General features: G+C 32.9%; 1 pseudogene; it reads left to right on the forward strand.

Moving 5' to 3' along the window:
- The first annotated feature begins 9,622 nt into the window (after nucleotides 1-9,622).
- LOC148554155 (uncharacterized) lies at nucleotides 9,623-10,250 on the forward strand (annotated as a pseudogene).
- Nucleotides 10,251-16,112: the final 5,862 nt, after the last annotated feature.

A 16,112-nucleotide genomic window follows, 5' to 3' on the forward strand; every position in this document is an offset into this window, starting at 1 on the left:
AAGTGGGCCCTAGAAGTGGATTTTCGCACTAATAGACTATTTTATCATATTTTTGTAATCCTTAGTCATTAGGTTAGTATATATAGGAGAAGATCACCCTTGTTTAGGATCTTCTTCTACCACTTTATGCAATTTTACATTGTTCTATGTACAATATGAGCCACTAAACCTCCTAGGTTAAGGTTAGGAGCTTTGCTGAATTTTATGGATTGATAAAAGTACTATTGTTCTATTTCAATTCGTGTTTGATCCTCTCCTAAGATGTATCTTCGTTTTTCAACCTTATGAATGAGTTGAACCGTCAAAAGTTATCTCTATTCTACATGGGTTTAGCGAGCGTCTTTCATTGGATATCAATGAACTACTAGCTTGATTATACATCTCTTAGACGGCTAATCCATGACTTCGTTGGGGACTTCTCGAGACACCAGTTTAGCCGAGGTATGGGGCGATTAGGGTCTTTATGGTAAAGGCTAGAACCAAGGCGCAACATTCTCTGATCCGAAAGATTCGACCTTGTCTGTGGCGTTTTTGAGTAGGATCACCAAGGGAATGAACTGCAGGAGCTTCACCCTCATTCAGACTAGATGCGCACTAAACCTGGTGTTCAACCTATAGGAAGATTGGCGGCTGCTCAAACCGGCGTTGATCACATACAGCCTGCTATAGAAGAAATCATTCACAATTGGAGTAGATAGTAAGAAAGTATTAATCCAGAAGAGCAAAGCATCTCCGAAGCCTTAACCATCTTCTTATCATTAGATTCACAACCACCTGAGTAATGTTATTTTTATTTTACTTTTATGCGCTTAAACAACTAAACAACTTTTCTATCCGCCTAACTAAGATTTACAAAATAACCATTGCTTGATCCAAGCCGACAATCCTCGTGGGATCGACCTTGACTCACCTCAGGTATTACTTGGACGACCCAATGCACTTGCTGGTTCAGTTGTACGGAGTATGGGAATCCGTGCACCAATTCCCCTTGCCAAGTTGGGATAGCACTTGGTGGCCGTTGAATCAATTTGGATTCTTCTTTGCCAAGTTGAGATAACACTTTGTAGTTACTAGGTTTGGGTTAGAAGTTTAATGGTTGATACTAGATTAATTAAGTTGTAATTCATTGGTATTGGTGTATACAATTAGTTTGATTATAGTAAAAAATTCACCATGGTTGTGGTGGAAACGGATGTAGGATTTATTACACACAAAAAAATCGAACCAGAATACATGCTTGCCTAATTCTCTCATTTTCTATTCTGTTCTAATTTTAGAGATAAAACGAAAAAAATTCCTTGCATAATCTGCTTCTGTGAAAATAGAACAAAAAACTTAGGGTGTGTTTGGTTTGTATTTTCATTTTCTGTTTTTATTTTCAGTGTTTTTTGAATTTTGTGAAAGAAAAAGTGAAAATAGGATGTGAAAACAAAAAATAGAATTTTATTATTTTTACTGTTTTTACTTTTTCCTTCACAAAATCCACAAAACAGAAAATATTAAAAAATAAAAATAGAAAATGAAAACGCAAACCAAACACACCCTTAGTTTTTGAAACTAACTTGATGTTGGGAAATTATTTAATTTCCTAATTTGTTTGTAGGCAATACATATATTAATTATAATAACAAATTATAGTATTTTAAATTAAATAATTTATATAACGGTAATCTCATTTATTGTTATAAATACTAAATTGAATAAGTCATAATTACTTTTGATTTTGAATTAAATGAGAATAAAATCATATATTATCTTTATTTGGGCTTTAGATACTATTTTTATTTGAGTTTTATGGTTTAATGGATGCTATGCTCAAATATAAATAGTGACTTCAGGATTTTGGTCCCTAATATATCATAGTCGCCTCCGTACTTCTTTTCCCATCAGAGGAGTCAGGAGTGCAATTCAACCCTATTAAGGATACATAAGACTTTAGTTGAGGAAGATCGAAGAACCAAACTCTTTCAATCATGCTTATGAAGTCAGGTCCATGCAATGCAAGTATTTTGGGTAGCATGCATGCATAAACCATACACTCTGTTTAGATTTACTAGGATAGTATGCATACATGCATAAATCGAAACAGCCTGATCAGATTTACTGAAAAGCATATAAATATATATAAATCGAACCAGACTGTTTCGATTGATATAGAGAACTAAATCTAGTCTGACTCATTCAATTTGCATAGAGATGTGATTAGGACGATTCATATTACATTTTTCATTTTGGGTGATTTGCGTAAAATTAGATGAATGTTGGTTTATTAATGTGAATTACCATTTGAAATTGTCAAAAGTTGAAATGTATTAAGTAGTAAATTTAAAAAAATTACTCAATATAGTTTTCTATTTTTCTTTTTTGTTTTTGGTGGCTTCCTTTTTGTTGCGTTGGTGATGCTTGTTTTTTTTCCTCTGCTTATGTTTGGACTAAAATATTTATTTGATAATATTAGAAGTTATCTAATATGTGAAGTATTTATTGTGTTATTAATTTATTATTTAATTTTTTTATACATTATAATAAATTGATAGATAGGTAGATATATTAGATAAATAAAAAAATATTTCATAAAATAAAATCTCCAAATAAAATATGCAATATTAGAAATTTAGAATTTAGATCACTAATATGAATATTTTTATACTATAACTTTTTTTTGTAGAATTAGATCATTTAGTATGTGAAATTATAAGATCAATGCTAGATTGGTTATATAGATGTTATTCTTTATGGTGGTATAAACGTTTTATGTTATTGCAATGGATGACATAGAGTAATGGATCTTTTTATTGCATAATAAATATAAGAATAGTAACAGATTTTTTATTTTGTAAAAAAATTTAAAAATATTTTAAATAGAAAATAGAAGAATTAAAAAGTAATTTAATTAAATAACATGTACTAATTAGTCACTTAAACTGACGTAGCATAATAGTAAAAACTTAGAAGATTAACAATGTATGTAGAGACTACTTTAGACTCTGTTTTAATATATTACTAATAGATAGATAGATTACATTTCACTACCTTGTTCTTAAGTTGTTATTCATGAAAGTTAGGAATCAAGTCATGAGTGATTTATCTTAAAACTTTCATTCTTTATAAGACCATTTTCTTACACCTTTAGTCCTATTGATTGAATACTATTAAATACTATAATACAATGATAAAACTATTAGATAAAGTACAAGCTAAGTATAAATATTATTAATATTTTGATAATTCAAAAAGACATTTGATTTTCAAATTTTAATTTTCATGAATCATAACAATGTGTATTTTTAACAATATATTTTTTGAAGTAAAGGGTTCAACACAACAAGGTGGAGCAACACAGTACACACAGAGTAAACAGAAATCAAAATTAATCTATAATCATCTCCGGCATTGCCATCAATAACCATTAGGATCAACTCTATTTCACTTTTTGTAGCTCATGAACGACCTATTAATAACATCCGTAAGTTCTGCCTCTTGACTCCTAAAGATTCTGTTATTCCTTTCCATCCATATGTGCTAAATGATAGCAAAGAATCCAATTAGCCACCTATTTCGCTCCTCCTTTCTCACAGTCACTGTTGTCCAGCTTTCAAAGTGTTGCTTAATAGTCCCTGGGATAGCCCACAATCTACCATAATCAAACAGCCAGGCACACCATACTTGCCAAGTAAACTGACAATGAAGAAACAAGTGGTGAAAGTCCTCAACATCCTTTTTACATAAAACACACACACTATCATGCTGATAAATAACGCCTAACCTACGTAATCTATCCTTAGTATTGACTCTACCAACTAATACAAACCAGGTAAATAACTCAATTCGTGGAGGTACTAGACCTCTCCAAATGGAACTAGTGAAACTATAACTCATAATGTCCTCTGGAAGTGTTTCTGCCTGCAAAATCTGTACAAAGGAGTTAGTAGAATAAATGCCTGATTTATCAAATTTCCATACCAATCGGTCCTCTCTCTCAGTTGTACGTTAACTTGACTGATCGTAGAACTTCATGAAGTTGGTTAACTAGTTCCAACTCCCATTGGAATAGCTTTCTTCTCCACTGAAAGCTCTAAATCCATACTAACCCATCCCAGAATCCACAGTCCCCTACAACAGATCCGTTCTGATTTGAAATCGAGAAAAGTCTTGGAAAAATGTCCTTCAGCACACCAGAGGGTAACCAATTGTCCTCCCAAAACCGGACTTGTCTACCATTCCCCACCTCCAAAGATAAACCCCGAATCATCTTCTCCTTCACCTCCTGCTCCTTAATTTACAATTGACAAATATCCTTCCAAAGTCTCCTTTTAGCAGGTACAGACTGATGACATAGCAAGACATTGGGATTTAGGTTATTACAAGAGCATACAATCTTCTTTCATAATGAACAATCTTCCTTAGAAAATTGCCACCACCATTTGAATAACAGTGCTGTATTCCGAATAACTGCATCTCCCACTCCCAAACCTCCTAACTTTTTTTGAGCTTGTACTATTTTCATTTCACTAATGGTATCCCCTGCTTGCCATCTTCATTACTCCACAGAAATCTCCTCTGCAGTGAAATTAATTTCTCTACTACTGCTTTTGGCATTGGCAAACTATTAAGTACTGATTTAATAAGAACCAGCATACCAGCTTTATTTAATGTTTTTGATTTCCACAAACTGAGTTTATCTTCCACCTTATCTATAATCAGCTTCCAAGTCTTGACAAGTCTCGGATTTGTTCCAAGTGGAACACCAAGATATTTAACTGGCAATGATGCTTTCTTGCACTCCCAACAAACTACACATTCTTCGCGTCTACTCGCTCTCACAATTAATTGGAATCAAGCTTGATTTGTCAAAATCATTACTCAACCCTGACATCACCTCAAAATATCGCAAAAGCCTCTTGTAATTCCTGATTGTATTTTTAACAATATTATTACAACTAAAAGATATTTAAAAAAATATAAATTATTGAAAAAAAAAAAAGAAATGATATATAGGTGACAAATACACTATATAACTTATTATGAATATAATTACACAAGGAAGTAGAAAAATTAATGAATACAATCACACAACGACCTAATACATATGTTTAGCAAATTTAAAAATAAAAATAAAAACTATGCTCATCGACCAAATTCTAGTTGTGCAAAAAATTAGTAAGAATGGAGAGGGAGGAGCGGGAGGGGGAAGAGAAAGATGTATGAGTTTTTTTGGGGAGATAAAGAAATTAAAATGTGTGAAGTGAATATTATTTTCTATAATAAATATAAGAATGAGGGATGAATATGAAAAGAGAAGAGAAGAAATTAGATTTTGTTTAAATTTATATCTATTAAAAAGAATTAATATTAACATTAAAAGTAATATGATGTAACCTACATAAAAATAAAGTATAAGAGAATATGAAAAGTTAAGGTTAAAAGGAATTCTATAATAAGAATTCTATGATATAATACAAAGATAGAAGATAAAAGCCAGAAACCTAAGAGACTAAAAATGAATCTGAAAGCACTTAAGTTGATATGACATCATGTTAAAAACCTAAGAAGTTAAGAATGAATGAATCTAAAAGTTACTTTTTATATTTTTTTTTTAAAAAAGAAGAATAAAACAAATATCTTATTATATAATGTATAATTATATATTTTTTAATTATATTTAAAGTAGATTGATTATTCTAAATTTTAAACTTTTTTGAAATCTTAAAAGAATTTGTACATTTAATTTTGATTTCTTATAACATTTGATAATTTTAGTGGCATCTTAAAAATTATTTTTTTTCCTTGTATTGTGACCTTAAAATCAATATAGAATTTGGTAATTGTATATTGAATTTTTTAAGGTGTAACATTTCAAAAATTTAATGGAAGCTTAAGGTGAAATTATTACATTGATTTACATTGAATTTTATTACTTGTAATATTTTATCATTTTAATGGAAGGTTTCATGATAATTTTCATAGTTTGTTTTTGTTTTTTATTGTAGTTGAAAAAAGAAGAGTAAACGCCTAAGAATGAATTTAGAGCCATCAAATCTTAAGTGGTATTATGATAGAAACTAAGGATGTTAAGAATGAATGTGGAGGATACCTTTTATTCTGTTTTAATATATTATAAGAATCCTATGATATAATACAAATATAGAAGATAGAAGATAGAAGATAGAAACCTAGAGGCTAAGAATGAATTTGGAGCCACTTCAACTAATATGACATCATATTAGAAACCTAAAAAGCTAAAAATAATTTGAAAGCTACCTTTTATATTTTTTTAAGAAAGAAGAATAAAACACAATAAGACTATAAAAATAAAAAATATTTATTTAAATATACATACATTTATATTCCTGGTGGTGGAATGCGAGTATACAAGAAAAGATAAAGATAAAAAGGGAATGCTTTAAAGAGTGGTCTTTATGCCGCAATGCAGATAACTGGGAAAAATATAAGGCGGCTAAGAAAGAGACAAAAGTGGCTGTAAGTGAAGCAAGAACAAGAGCATATGAGGGTCTCTACCAGTCTTTGGGCACGAAAGAAGGAAAAAAAGGTATATATAGAATCGCAAAGAGTCGGAAAAGAAGAACGAGAGATTTGGATCAGGTTAAGTGCATAAAGGATAAGAATGGAGAGGTGTTGGCTCAAGAGGAGAAGATTAATGAAAGGTGGAAGAGCTACTTCTACGAGTTATTTAATGAGGGACAGAAGACTCTTCCGAGCCTTGGTCGATTATGCACAAGGGAAGAAGATCAAAACTTTAACTACTATCGAAGGATTCGAGACTTCGAGGTAAAAGAGGCTCTAAAGCAGATGAAAAATGGCAGGGCAGTAGGACCTGATAATATCCCGATTGAGGTTTGGAAGGGTCTTGGAGGAAAAGGCATCAACTGGTTAACCAAGCTTTTTAATGAGATTTTAAGGTCAAAGAAGATGCCTGATGAGTGGAGAAAGAGCACCTTGGTACCTATCTACAAGAATAAGGGGGATATACAAAGTTGCGGAAACTATAGAGGGATTAAGCTTATGAGTCATACTATGAAGTTATGGGAAAGGGTGATAGAACGGAGGTTGAGAAAAGAGACACAAGTAACAGAGAACCAATTTGGATTTATGCCAGGCAGATCTACCACTGAAGCGATATACCTATTAAGAAGGATGATGGAGAGGTATCGTAGTAATAAAAGGGATCTACACATGGTGTTTATTGATTTGGAAAAAGCGTATGATAGGGTACCAAGGGAGGTCTTATGGAAGGTTTTAGAAAAGAGGAGAGTAAGGATCGCATATATTCGGGCAATTAAAGACATGTATGATGGGGCCACAACTAGTGTGAAGACTCAAGGTGGTGTGACAGAGGAATTCCCTATTGGTATAGGACTACACTAGGGATCATCCTTAAGTCCATACCTTTTCACATTAGTCTTGGAAGTACTCACAGAGCACATCCAAGAGCCTGTGCCATGGTGCATGCTTTTTGCCGATGATATCGTCCTTATGGGAGAGTCAAGGGAAGACCTAAATAAGAAGTTGGAGCTATGGAGAGAAGCTCTAGAAGTGTATGGTCTGAGCATAAGCCGTAGCAAGACGGAATATATGGAATGTAAGTTCAGTCTGAGAAGGGAAAACTCCAATATAGAGGTGAAGATTGGAGAAAACATCCTGCGAAAAGTTAAAAGTTTTAAGTATCTTGGGTGCATCATACAGGATAATGGAGAGATTGAACAAGATGTAAATCATAGGATCCAAGCAGGTTGGTCAAAATGGCGGAGTGCATCTGGTTTTATATGCGACAAAAAAGTGCCTTTAAAACTTAAAGGTAAATTCTATCGCACCGCTATAAGACCGGCTATGCTGTATGGTACGGAGTGTTGGGCGGCTAAAGGGGAGCACGAACATAAGTTGAGTGTGGCAGAGATGAAGATGTTGAGATGGATGAGTGGTCATACGCGATTGGATAAAATAAGGAATGAAGATATAAGGGAGAGAGTTGGAGTAGCACCCATTGTGGAAAAGATGGTTGAATCGCGTCTCAGGTGGTTTGGACATGTGGGAAGAAGACCGATAGAACATCCAGTCAGGAGGGTGGATGAGATGGAAGATGGACAAAGGGCGAAAAGCAGAGGAAGACCTAAGAAGACCATCCATGAAGTAGTCAAACGAGATCTACATGTAAACGGTCTCTCTGTAGACATGATACATGACAGAGCACAATGGCGTCGTTTGATTCATGTAGCCGACCCCACTTAGTGGGACAAGGCTTTGTTGTTGTTGTTGTTTGTTATTTGTGACCGTTAAAATGACCGTTATAGTTGTCGTAGTAATATCTTATTACATAATATAGAATTATGTTATTTTTAATTATATTTAAAGTAGATTGATTATTCTAAATATCTAACTTTTGTGAAATTTTAAAAGAATTTGTACATTTAGTGTTTGTTTGAGTGCCATTAAGTTGATAAAAAAAAATTTTCAATAATTTTTTTATATATTTTTTAGCGTGTTTGATAAATTTTTAGTAGTAAAAGTAAAAGTACTAAAAAAATATAAATTTTTTTTGAGAAGGTACTATTTATATATTTTTTTTAAAGATCTTTTTTCTTAAAAAAAAAAGATATTTTTACATAATAAATAAACAAAAAAATATTTTTACTTTTTTATAAGATCTTTTTATATAAGATATCCAAATATAAAATTACGTTTACTTTTTTATAAGATTTGTTGAAAAAAGATAACTTAAAAAAAATATTTTTTTAGAAGTTCACCCAAATAAACCCTTAATTTTGGTTTCTTGTAACATTTGATCATTTTTGTAGCATCTTAAGAAATTTTTTTTTCTTTGTAATGTGACCTTAAGATCAACGTAAGATATGGTAATTGTACATTAAATTTTTTAAAGTGTAATATTTCAAAAATTTAATGAAAGCTTAAGGTGAAATTATATTCATTTATATTGAATTTTATTTCTTGTAATGTTTCATAATTTTAATGAGGTTTCATGATAATTTTTATAGTATTTTTTTTGTTTTTAATTATAGTTAAAGAAAGAAGAATAAAAATCTAAAAATAAATTTAAAGTCACTAAATCTTATGTGGCATCATGATAGAAACTAAGGAGATTAAGAATAAATGTGAAAACTATCTTATATTCTGTTTTAATATATTACTAATAAATGAATAATCTTAAAGTTAAAAAATTCTAAAAATTTCCATCACTTGATTCGATCCCCTTATCAAGTTCTAGCATTTTCATTAGTTACATATAGGCATTTGACACTCACATAAAGGTGTAAGAACACCATACTTGCGTAAAGAGAAATTTAATTGTTGGAACAGAGTTTATTTGACGAGTTAAAGAAAATACAAACTTTTCACACCACTCTAGGTTAAAAATCAATCCAATTCTTGAATCACTTCTAAATCTTGGGTAATCTTGTTTAGAAGATATTTAGATTATTTTAATTTAATCAATTAGTTGTTATGGTAGGATAGTTTGATTTAATTAGTTAAAAAATATCATAAAATATTAATATTTTAGATTATTTTAATTTAATTAATTAGTTGTCATATTAAAATATTTTGATTTAGATAATTAACAAATATGTTAGAATATTAATATTTATGTTATGTGTACACCCTCTCTTGCGAGAATCACAACCAACTCTTTCTCTAGTCTCAAATCAATTAAGTTCCAAGTGCAGTCAATTAACTATAACAACTACACAATTCGACTAGTTGACGCCAATGTTCCCCTGCATACCCATAATCACTCTTCTCTCATTCCTTATTCTTTAACCTCCTCCAATTTCAGCAGTGCCAAAGATGAACCATATAATGATTGGTTCCATAACCAGCATTTTGATCTTATTAGCTTGACAAAGCAGATGTTATATTTGAAGTGCCCACCATATGGAGTAAAATCTTCTGCTACTGCTGCTGCAACAACCTGCATGAATGGATCCTATGCGCTTGGGAGTACATTCTATGTCAGTGATCTTGATAAAAGTCTCTAGGATTTGGCTTTCGGAGACTCGTGTCATATAGAGTGGATGTATGTGACTTCATAGCCTGCTGAAATCAAACACAGAAATAATTCATGCACAGACATCCATCATATACTGCTCTACGGGTTTGAACTTTCTTGGTTGAAAGTATATTGCAAGTATTATGATGCCATGCTCAGTGATCATAACAAAGTCATTTGTTATACTTATGAGCCGTTACTTATTTTAAGTGTATATCTGCACCAATGATAGATGGCCATTAGGATTTAATATTTTGAGTGATTAATTAGTCATTAATGTTTAAAAGTATATGTTAAAGTATGTTGTTAAATTACTAAACTAAAAAATTAGATTAATAACTACAAATGATTGTCAAAAAATAAATTCTAATGATTCTCTAGTATTTTTTAGTCAAATTTGATCTTTTGGAGGATCGAGAAAAAGTTCTCCTTGGAGGACCGTGGATAATTACTGGTAGTTATGTTGCAGTTAAATCTTGGAATTCTTCATTCAGACCTTGTAAAAACACATTTGGGTCTACCATTGTTTGGATAAGGATCACAGGTTTAAACATTAACTACTATCAAGAAAAAGTCATGAAAATGATTGCGTCAGCGGTTAAAAAATCGATCCGCATCGACTTAGCCACCAAGTCTACGGGAGGGAAAAGTATGCAAGAGCATGTGTGCAAATCAACTTGGGACTTCCAGTCATAAAGAGAATTCAAGTTGATGGTCATATGTATGACATAGAATATGAGCACTTGAATTTAATTTGTGAAAAATGTAGCTACTTTGGGCACGTAACAAGAGAATGTGCAAAAGAGAATAACAATGGCATTGAGAAGGAAAGCACGGTGAAGGAGAAAAATTTGCCGTCACTATTTCTGATAACAACGAAAAAACGGTGGAAGGTAGTCAAATCCCAGTAAAAAATTAAAATTAAAATTTTGAATTTGGAATTAATGCCAAATCAATTCCAATTATGGAGAAGCATGGAGCAATGGTTCTTAGCTTGTACATGATAATTTGCAAGAATCACGCATGGATAAAGATACTCGTGCAAAAGAGGGTGAATGGGTTACAGTTAGTAGAAAAGGCAAGGAAAAAGTGAGTAAAGTCCCAAAAGTAGTACCAAAAAAAGTCAACGTAGCAATATGGTCTAACTTGGTGAGTAAGAAATTTTCTCTTAGGCCTACTAACATGCATGCTGGATCCTCATTAAATGCAAAGGTGAAGTCCTCATCAAATGCAAAGGTGGGGTCCAAGAAAAAGAAGAATTCTTCATCCACCCTTACCTCTTTGGGAACAGTACAGGTGGCTTTCAAGGATTAGAGCACTCCCTTTTTTAAAGCAGGGCACAAAAGACGGCATCCTATTTCGCTTCAAAACTTACCTATTGAAGCATTATTAATGGATTCTCGAGCACAAAAAGAGCTTGATAAAACCGGTGCAGCAACAAACCCAGAGAACCAACCTCAACAGAAAAATGATGGTTCTGTGGCACAAGTTCAAGAGAAGAAGCTTGGAGATAGGGGCCCATCAACGTGAAGTAGGATGATTAAACATTCTAATTATTTAATTTATTTTTATGATAATTTGTCTAAACCAGTGACAATGTTAGAGGTTAAAAAAGCTCTGGATAATATGAGCTCGTTCAAAGCTCCTGGGCCAGATGGTTTTCAAGTATTTTTCTTCAAGAAATATTGAGATGTGGTGGGTCATGAGTTGTGGCGTACTGTTCAGAAAGCATTCTTAGGGGAGACGTTAAGTCATTCTTTGTTGGAAACTTTGATTGTTCTTATCCCTAAGTGGGACCCTCCAACTAGATTGAAAGATTTTTGGCCAATAAGCCTTTGTAATGTCATTTATAAGCTTGTGACAAAAGTGCTGGTTAATAGATTATGACCTTTCTTGGATGAGATTGTTAGCCCAACTTAGGGAGAGTTTATTCATGGTAGAGGAGCGCCTGATAATATTATTGTCGCCCAAGAAGTTCTTTACTTTCTCAAGCGAACAAAGTCTAGAAAAGGAGCTATGGCTTTTAAGATTGATTTAGAAAAGGCTTATGATAGAGTTGATTGGAATTTTCTTGAGCACACTCTTGAATCTTTTGGCTTTCCTTCTCTAATTATTCGGCTTGTAATGAATTATGTTCAGGCCTCAAATCGTTCCATCATCTGGAATGGGAATAGACTGGATAGCTTCCAACCTCGCAAAAGACTCAGGCAAGGAGATCCAATTTCTCCTTATTTATTTATTTTGTGCATAGAGAGATTGGCGTGCTTCATTTCCAAACAAGTTGATGAGGGCATTTGGGATGGTGTGGCTGTTTCTAGAGGGAGACCTAGAGTTTCTCACTTGATGTTTGCAGATGACCTCAACAACGGAGTTTCCACAGCTAGCTACCGGTTTCAAAGAGGTCTTGCTACTTCTAATTTTTGTCAGAGATGTTATCTTACTCTAGAGGATATTAACCATTACTTTAGGACTTGCAAAAAAGCTCGTCAGATTTGGATTAATGACCGCTGTGGATTCTGATTTGGATTTTGTGTCTTAGATTCGTTCTAACCTCAACAAAAATGAGTTCCTTTTTGCAGCGACCTTTTGATAGATTTAGAGGGATAGGAACAATGACATCCTCCATCAAGATGATCCATAGAGTAGGGAGAAAATTGTTCACTTGGCTAAACATGCTGCTCGAGATTTCTCCAATGTCATTACCACCCAAAAACATATTACTCCTTCCTCTTTGCAATATAACTGGGAACCACCTCCGATTAATGTCTGTAAAGTGAACTGCAATGCAAGTATTTTTAAAAATGAGCAATTAGCTGGCTTTGGGTGTATTATTAGAGACAACATGGGAATTTGGATAAAAAGGTTGTTCTGCCAGTATACCTCTTTCTAGTGTTCTCTACTGTGAACTTCATGCTATTTGGAGAGGGCTTGTTATGGCTTGGGATTGCGAGTGCAAAGAGGTCATATGTGAAACAGATAATCTTGATGCGTTTCTTAGCTTCTTGTTTCGCGAGACACAACCAGCACGATTAGGACTGACTTTGATCTGCTTGACAAAATCAAAGAAATACTCCAGTATAATTAGACAGTTACGGTAGTACTCATACAACGCACAACAAACAGAGCAGCTGATTTAATGGCTAAGACTGCTGCTTTTAATAAGCAGGTGTACCTGAAGTGGTTGCTGCCCTCTAATAGTTTAGACATTATTATTAGAGAGGAGTCCTACTCTTTCTCTTAGGTCCTTTTTTTTTGTGTTATTTTCAGTCAAAAAAAATAATTTTTAACAATTTGTATATGAGAGATTAAGAAATGAAGTAATAATAGTAATAAAAACTGTATGTAATATAATTCGTAAATAGACTAAATAGTATAGTAGTAAGAGTCGTATAGAATATATAAAAATTAAATAATGTAAAATTTTAATATTTATAACTTAAATTTCTTATAATTATAATTATTATGACATTTTATTTATATATTTATTATATTTAATTAGTGATTTATGTTTCAATTAAATAATAATATGTAACAGTTTTTAAATTTTTTTCTAAGATGATTGACTGATTCTCATAAGTTATTATGTATTTAGAAGTGAAGATGTAACACCATTAAAAAAACAAAATAGCCAAAATTTATTGTATAAAAAATTGATATCAACTTTTATAGATTATAATTTATAAATTATAAATAGATGATTACTGATTCTATAATCTTATGAAGTACCACAAGAATTTTCTTCTTGTATAAGTTTTCTTTTTAGTTGTCGTTCAACATTCCTTTGTCTAATTTTCTTCTTCTACATTTCTAAGAAACAAAAAATATTTTACTATTCCTTAATGTAATAAACTGTTAACAATTATGTTGATATAGTGATGAAAGAAAGAGAAACTTTGTATTTGTATTTATTGTTTATTTATTTATTTAAAAATATAACACAAAAATATGAGAGCAATGTGTTCCTTTTAAACTTAATTTTCCTTTTGAATCCTAGCTAGATTTGACAGCTAACAGGGGAGAACATATTACATATGTGTTTTTAATGCTTAGATTAATGCTTAGTTTGATAAAAAAAATTTTGAAAAAGTGGTTATGTTTTTCTAAAAAGCAAACATTTTGTTATTAAGATCTTTTAAATGAATACAATATTTTACTCATTTGAATTATGGAATAACTATTATTTTCTTGCAATTTAAGTTAAGTTTATATATGTTATTCTCTATGATATTATAAAGGTAACTATATAGATGCTATTACGATGATGAATTCTCTTATCTACTAATGTATATGATGGTTTCAGTGGCTAAGAGAAGGGGGTTGAATTTTAACCCCCTTTTTGCTTGATTACACTTGCTGAACTCAGAGGAGACCTTTCTGTTTTAGCTCATTTCTGGAAGGGGGTTACTTTCACAGCTTCTGACTTGGGCTCTTAACTGCTTATTCTCTTCAACAAGATCACAAGCAGTTTCGGTCTCTCTCACTTTTTCTTTTAGAAAACTGTTTTCAGCCTTAAGAATGGTGATTTGCTGTTCAAGTTCTTGATTTTCCAGCAGAAAACATCTTATTTTTTCAGAAAGGTGGTCTATCATAAGATGAAGATCTTCAGTGTTAGGGTTATGAAAGACTACCTGATCTATGTGGTTTGCCATGAGACATGTTTGTGACTTGGTCTCGGTTTCCTCATCATCATCGGAGTCATTCTTCAAGTCTTCCCATGAGGCCATCAATCCTTTCTTCTTTCCTTTTTTCGGCTTATCCTCCTTCTTCAACTTGGGACAATCAGATTTGAAATGCCCTCTTTCCTTGCAATTGTAGCAAGTTACCTTGCTAAGGTCTTTCTTCACTCTCCTTGAGCTGCTGCCTTTGCTTTTGAGCTTTGCCATTTTCCTGAATTTTTTTGCAAACAACACAAACTCATTTTCAGAAGAATTATCACTGGATTCATCATCCAGAGGGTTAGTCATAGAAGAGAAAGCAATTCCTTTCTTTTTTGTATCTTTTTTCAAATAGGTATTTTCAAAAGCAAGAAGATTTCCTCTCAAATCATCAACTGTCATGGAGTCTAAGTTACTACTCTCAGAAATAATTAAAGCTTTTGTTTCCCACTCTTTTGTAAGACATCTCAACACTCTTCTCACTAGCATAGATTCTGAATGTGTGATTCCAAGAGCATCTAAGCCAATAATAATGGAGTTGAACCGTTCGAACAGTTCATCAATGGACTCTCCTTCCTTCATTGCAAACATTTCATACTCTCGATTCAACATGTCTGTCCGAGTCTTCTTTACAATGGTGGTTCCTTCATGGGTGATTTGCAATTTGTCCCAGATTTCCTTTGCCGTTGTGCATCTTGATACCCGTCGGTACTCCTCAAAGCTGATAGCACAGTTTAACAGATTTACTGCCTTGGCATTTAATTCTATCTTCTTCCTATCTTCCTCAGTCCATCTTGCTTCTGGTTTGAGAGAGACTACTCCTTCTGCACTCGTGATAGTTGGAAATTGAGGTCCTTCCAGAATAATCTTCCAAAGTCTGTAATCCACTGCTTGTACAAATATCTTCATCCTCTCCTTCCAATAGGTATAGTTTTTCCCATTGAAAAGAGGAGGTCTGTTACTTGATTGTCCTTCAGTCAGATTATAGGACACCACATTTGCGCCACTGTTTTCCGTCATAAGGATCTTTACTCCAAGCTGCAAAGCTTGATCTCTTTGAGACCAAGCTCTGATACCAATTGATGGTTTCAGTGGCTAAGAGAAGTGGGGTTGAATCTTAGCCCCCTTTTTGCTTGATTACACTTGCTGAACTCAGAGGAGACCTTTCTGTTTTAGCTCGTCTCTGGACACGAGCCTTTTTGTTTTTGCTCGTCACTTGCCACGAGACTTTTTGTTTTGTCTCGTCACTTGGCACGAGACATTTTAGTTTTTGCTCCTGTGCAGTAGAAATAGAAATGGAGTAGGAGAGAAGAAAGATTACACCCAGATATATCCTGGTTCAGCTGCTAAGTGCAGTGCAGCCTACATCCAGTCTCCATCACAAACATGATGGAATTTCACTATAATCAATCTGATTACAACCTGTAAAGTGCTAA

Source organism: Arachis ipaensis, chromosome B7, assembly GCF_059453495.1.
Source record: "Arachis ipaensis isolate K30076 ecotype BB chromosome B7, ASM5945349v1, whole genome shotgun sequence".
Lineage (NCBI taxonomy): Eukaryota > Viridiplantae > Streptophyta > Magnoliopsida > Fabales > Fabaceae > Arachis > Arachis ipaensis.